At 44.1% G+C, this 5,684-nt stretch overlaps 1 protein-coding gene across 1 annotated transcript in view; it reads left to right on the forward strand.

Moving 5' to 3' along the window:
* Window positions 1-1,953: 1,953 nt before the first annotated feature.
* The window catches only part of SYTL4 (synaptotagmin like 4), a 75,054-nt gene continuing 71,323 nt past the window's right edge, over window positions 1,954-5,684 (forward strand). The window contains exon 1 of the mRNA XM_006759182.2: window positions 1,954-2,083. The gene's annotated coding sequence lies outside the window, so the exon portion shown is untranslated. The remainder of the gene's footprint in view (window positions 2,084-5,684) is intronic.

A 5,684-nucleotide genomic window follows, 5' to 3' on the forward strand; every position in this document is an offset into this window, starting at 1 on the left:
GAAAACTGTGGTACATCTACACAATGGAATACTACGCTGCTGTAAAAAAAGGAGTTCTAGATACAGAGACATAGAAGCATTGAACCAACCATCAAACCTCAGAGGGAAGGCAGGGAAGGGAGAGGGAGGGGATAAGAGACCAACTAAAGGACTTGTATGCATGCATATAAGCATAATCCATGGACACAGACAGTAGGGGGGTGAGGGCATATGCTGGGGGGTGGGAGTGGCCAGGGAGAGGTCAATGGTGGAAAAAGGAGACATTGGTAATACTTTCAACAATAAAGAATTTAAAAAAAATTTTTTTGAAAAAAAAAAAAAAGGTGGAAACATGCAATGCCTAGTGTTGAGCAGAGAAGCCCTGAGGATGGAGTTGGGAAAGCTAGACAAAACAAAAGGTTTTTCTTTTTGAAATGGCTCCTTTGCACGTCAGGCTGTAGGCAGGGTATTGAAGAATTCAAGTATGGAAGAAAACATTTGGTAGACCCTGGGAGCTGAATTTCACTGTTTTGTCTTCTAGAAATAAAATGATTTTTTTTCTTTCTCTATTAAAGAGTTTCAAAAAACATGTTTTATATTATCAAAGCTATACATGCTCATTATAAGAAAGTTGACAAATACAGAAAAGTAGGAGGAAAAGGAAAAATTCATTTGGTTCCAGCACCTAGAGATGGCCACTATTAATATTTTGCATAATTCTTTCTAGCCTTTTTTTCATGAATATCTCCCCATTTCCATTAATTGTGATTATATTTTGTATTAAATGTTGTATCCTACTTTCAATTAATATTAGACACAAGCATTTTCTTGTCATTATGAACTATGTGTAAACACAGTAGTCCCCATTATCTGCCAATTTGCATTCTATGATTTCAGTTACCTAAGGTCAACTGCAGTTGGAAAATATTAAGTGGAAAATTCCAATAATAAACAATTCATAAGTTTTAAATTGTGTGCCATTCTGAGTAGTGTGATGAAATCTCATGCTTTCCTGCTCCAATCCATCCAGGATGTGAATCATCCCTTTGTTTAATGTATCCATACTGTAAATACTATCTGGCCATTATTAATGTCTGGCTTTCTAGATTATCAGATCAACTGTCATAGTACTGCAGTGCTCGTGTTCAAGTAACACTTATTGTACTTAATAATGGCCACAAAATGCAAGAGTAGTGATGCTGGCAATTTAAATATAGCAAAGAGAAGCCATAAAGTGTTTCCTTTAAATGAAAAGGTATGTATAGGAAAAATAAAATCATAGTATATACAGGGTTCAGTACTATTTGTGGTTTCTGGCATCCCCTGGGTGCATTAGAATATATCTCTCATGGACAAGGAGGGACTACTGTGCCAGTTTTACTGGCTATATAATATTCTGGGTCCCGTGGTGTGCCCCAGACTCTGACAGGAGGAAGATTTTCAAACCTTTGCCAATCTCATTATTATTCCAGTTCGCTCTTCTTTTATTATGCTGAGTGAATGTACCAGTTGTGTCCCTGTGTGAATTTAGTCTTATGTCCTTTGCTCAAAATGTTTCTATTTTAGACGGACATTTTTCTTTGCCATAAAAGACGGAAAGTCAAATGATCAGAATGGTATCATATTTTATTTCCCCACATTATATGGTCTACTCTAGAGTCGTCATCTTCCTAAAAGAACACGACAAAAGTTTGATAACTTTTGGCTCAGTTGAGTGGCAGAGGCAGGTAATTTATCATCTGAGAGAGTGATCACAGATGGAAGTGAGAGCGGGGTCAGGTCTAGTCTTAGACCCTTATCTTTAGTCCTCAAGCGCCCTTTTCTAACCTGGGAGGACATCCGTCCAGTGCTTTAAGGCTTTGGCTCCAAGAGCTCTCCTTGGAGCGGCGCGATCCCCCACCAAGGAGCCCGGAGCCCTGTGCGGCCCCTTTAAGAGTCCAGCTCCTCCCAGCTCCAGGGAAAGTTGCAGCTTTTTCCGCCTCCCAGGAGGGTGAGAAGGGCCGGCCGCCTGAGCGAGATTGCAGTCTTCCCGGAGCTGTAGACCCTGTTCTGAATCGGACACTGGGACGTCTCGCCCTCTCGTGGCACCTGTTGCAGGTGACAGGTAGGTCCGCGGCCAGAGGCCGCCACTTCGCCGGGCCCCCACTCCTCCCGGGCCCCCAACCCCTTTTCGCTGCGCCCCCACCCCCATCTGAGGGACCGGCGCCCTTCCCAGTCTTTCCTGTCCCTTCCCCTGCCTGTCTCTCTGGACCTCAAGCCCCAAGCCTCCACTCCTGTCTGCTTGGGATGATCCCTCCCCGCAGTTGGCTTTCTCCCGGGCCCCTTCCTTTCCCGGCCGTCGCTAAGGCGGGCTGTGCCCCTCTGACCCGCCTGCGAGCTGGGGCACGTCCCTGGGGCGGGGGTGGGGCCGAGTTCCTAGCGGGAGCTGCGCCCTCGGAGGCGTCGAGTCACCTTACGCTGGGTCCTCTGGCAGCACCCAGCCTTTCCGCGTGGTCTCAGCCCCGCGCTTCTTCCGGACAGGCGGACGGGCCGGGCTTGGCCGGGCTGACGTCTGGTAGCGTTTGCTTCCTGGGCCGGCCAGCCGCAGGTAAAGGCTGCTGGCCCCAGTCCTGCCTTAGTGGGCTTCCTCAGTGCTTGGGGCCCGGACGCAGCTGTGTGCTCTGGAGCTGAACTGCTTTTTCTCACCACCCTTCAAGCAGGCTTCAAGGATTTGCTCCTGGAGGAGGGTCCCCAGAACCCTTCTGTCTTCTGTGATGGTTTGTAAAGGGGTAGATGAACGCCTTCAGCCCTTAATGTAGAGTGAAATGGTTGATTTTTTGGTGGGGAAATCATTTGGTTAGAACAAGTGATTGAACAAATGATCTGTTTCTCATTAACTAACCTCTTCTTCCCCCAGTACCCTGCTTCTTCAGAACCAGAGGACCTAGCATTCCAGAATACAGCCTTTACCAGGGTTGGCCCTAGACCTTGAACATTTGTGGCAGAAATTAGTCTTCAGTACATCCTAGACCTCCTAGTTTTAATTGGCTTCTTTTCCGCTTTTTCAGGTTCCCACCTCCACCCTTCAATAAGTCCATTAATATTGCGGTATTATTGACCTAATGTGTTTACCGCTGGTTTGTGGAGAGAACAATGTCTGATGCAAAGAATTGGGGCCCCGAGGAAGTATTTTGTTGTAGTTGACTTTTTTTTTTTAGCACCTGCTGGAATTCCTAGTAGGAAAAGACCACCAACTTGGTATTCGAGACTTTTCATGGCAGGGGGTGAACATTTCTGGTAACACAGCTTCCAGGTAATAGCTCTAGGTCAGAGTATGTTGAGGGATAATTGGTCTATGAGCATATGTAGCATTCTGGATGATACTCTCCGAGCTTTTCCCCTTAAAGGCTGCTACTAATAATGGTTGTTAGAATCCACTGAGCCAGGCATTTTGATAAATTCTTGACATAATTATATAATCCTCATAACTCTATGCAGTAGGCACTACAGTTATAACTGTGTTGTGATGAAAAAGAGACTCAAAGGTTAAGTGCCTTGCCCCAAGTCACCTAATAGATGAGGGGCAGAGCTGGGTCATCTGACTGAACTGCTGTGTTCCTATCCCCTGTCACACCACCTCTGCTGTATTAGATGTTAGAAACACTAAATAGCTCACAAGTGAGGACAAATGATTAAAAATTTCCCAAGCTGAAGCATACATAAGTTTTGGTCCTTGATTCCACCCTGGATGCACTGTGGAGACTTTGGACCATTTCCCTCACTGGTGTCTTACTCACTTCACCATTTCACTTCCAATAGGGGTCCAGTCGCCACATTGCCACCATAAGCACACAGCCCTGAATGTACCTAGCTGAATGAAACATCTGGGGCTCTTAGCTCAATAGTAATTGTCCTGAAGTTAGGAATGGGTAACTCTGGATTCTAGGGATATGTGTTCTTGACTCAACTTCTTCCTTTTTTGCTGGCTAGGGGAGAAATGAGGATGTGGTATGTGAAAAGGATTCCCCAACAGCCAGTCCAGAGAGCCTGAGGGGGAGTGTTTGCTTGTTTTATGGTGGGATGGGAGGGGTACCTTAGGCAGGGACAGTCCAGTAGAAAATGTACTCCTTGATCTCACCTTTGGGCCTTTGTTCAAACTTCTCCTTTTTCCCCCCTGAAAAGCTAACTTGCTACCCATACCACTCCCCTGCCATTAAATCCTATTCATCTTTCAAGATTTAGCTCTAAAGTCTCTCATTTTGTTTACACCTCAGGAAAGCCCTTAACCCCTTCCCCGGCAGAAACGTGTATACACGTTTTCACAAAATGTTCTTTTTTCAGTCGTCGACGAGTATACTCGTCTAAAACTTTACCTTCAAAAACCAGCTACATACGTACCATTCTAAATAATTTCATCTAGAAACTTTCTGAGGAAATACTATTCTTAACCACAAAAATGGGAAGAAAAAATAATTACAAACTGTTTTCATAACCAGCATCAAAAATACTATATAGAACCAAAATAAAAAAATTAGTCTGAAAAAGAAACGTTTTTAACAAAAAAATTGTTGGGGAAGGGGTTAATCCCTGTCTTAATTGTTTTTTCACCTGGAACATTCTAACCTCTTTAAGGGCAAGGTCTGGATCATAGAGCTCCCTTTGTTTTAAGCACAAGAAATTAACAAATATCTGTGCTAGGAACTGGGGATACCAAGCCTTCAAGAGCCTGAGGTCTGATGATGGTGGGGTTGAAGTACAAAAGAGGCACTTTAAATCCGACAGCTAGGAGTTTGTACTTAAATGTCATCTCCGTGGAACCTTCCCTAATTATGTTTAAACTTGCAACCCTTCCCTGAACATCCCATGTGCCCCTTCCTTACCTTATTACTATAATATATCATAGTGTGTATTTCATCCATTTTTCTTTCTTATTGTTTGTTCCTCTCCCCTCTCCATAATGTAAGTTCCATGTGGTTAGGGTTTTCTGTTTGTTTTATTCACCAGTGAACCACTGCATCCATAAGGGGGCCTGGCACATAGGTGCTTACTAATATTGTTAAATGAATTAATGCATGACATTAATGTTCTAGGAATCAGCACTTTTTTTTGTGCCCTCCTGGAACTGAAATCGAGGGAACCCTGGCTGTCACCCTACAGCTGTAAGGTTGCCCTGGGCCAGTTCTCACTGTTTTCCTTCTGAGTTTTGCTTTGAGATTGCATTCCTGATAACAACTTTGACCTAGTTGGAAGTACTTCCTCTCTCTTTTTTAAGGCATGAGTCTCTGAATGGAAACTTCAAAAGTTTAAAGTGGAAATGTAAAGATACTGTGCTTCAGGTGGATAGGGAGGGAGGCTGCACTGAGAGGATGGGGTGTGGATTGTCAGATGCCTTGAGGCATTGTAGGCATTTGGTGAGCTCAGTAGAAGCTGGAGAAAGTTACTGTGCAATAGGGAAGTGAACAGCCGAAAATAATAAAAGATGCCACAAATTAAGCATCTGGTCTCAAGTCACCTTTAGCCTTTTAGGCCTGAGGTAGTTACTGGATTATGAATTTATGGAAAAGCCATTGCTGAGCATTGTATAGTACTTGACTAGTTTTTTTAAGTTGATTTTTAGAGAGGGAAGGAGGAAAGACAGATACACGCACACACACACACACACACACACACACACACAGAGAGAGAGAGAGAGAGAGAGAGAGAGAGAGAGAGAGAGAGAGAGAGAG

The sequence above is a fragment of the Myotis davidii genome, unplaced genomic scaffold (assembly GCF_000327345.1).
Source record: "Myotis davidii unplaced genomic scaffold, ASM32734v1 scaffold3476, whole genome shotgun sequence".
Lineage (NCBI taxonomy): Eukaryota > Metazoa > Chordata > Mammalia > Chiroptera > Vespertilionidae > Myotis > Myotis davidii.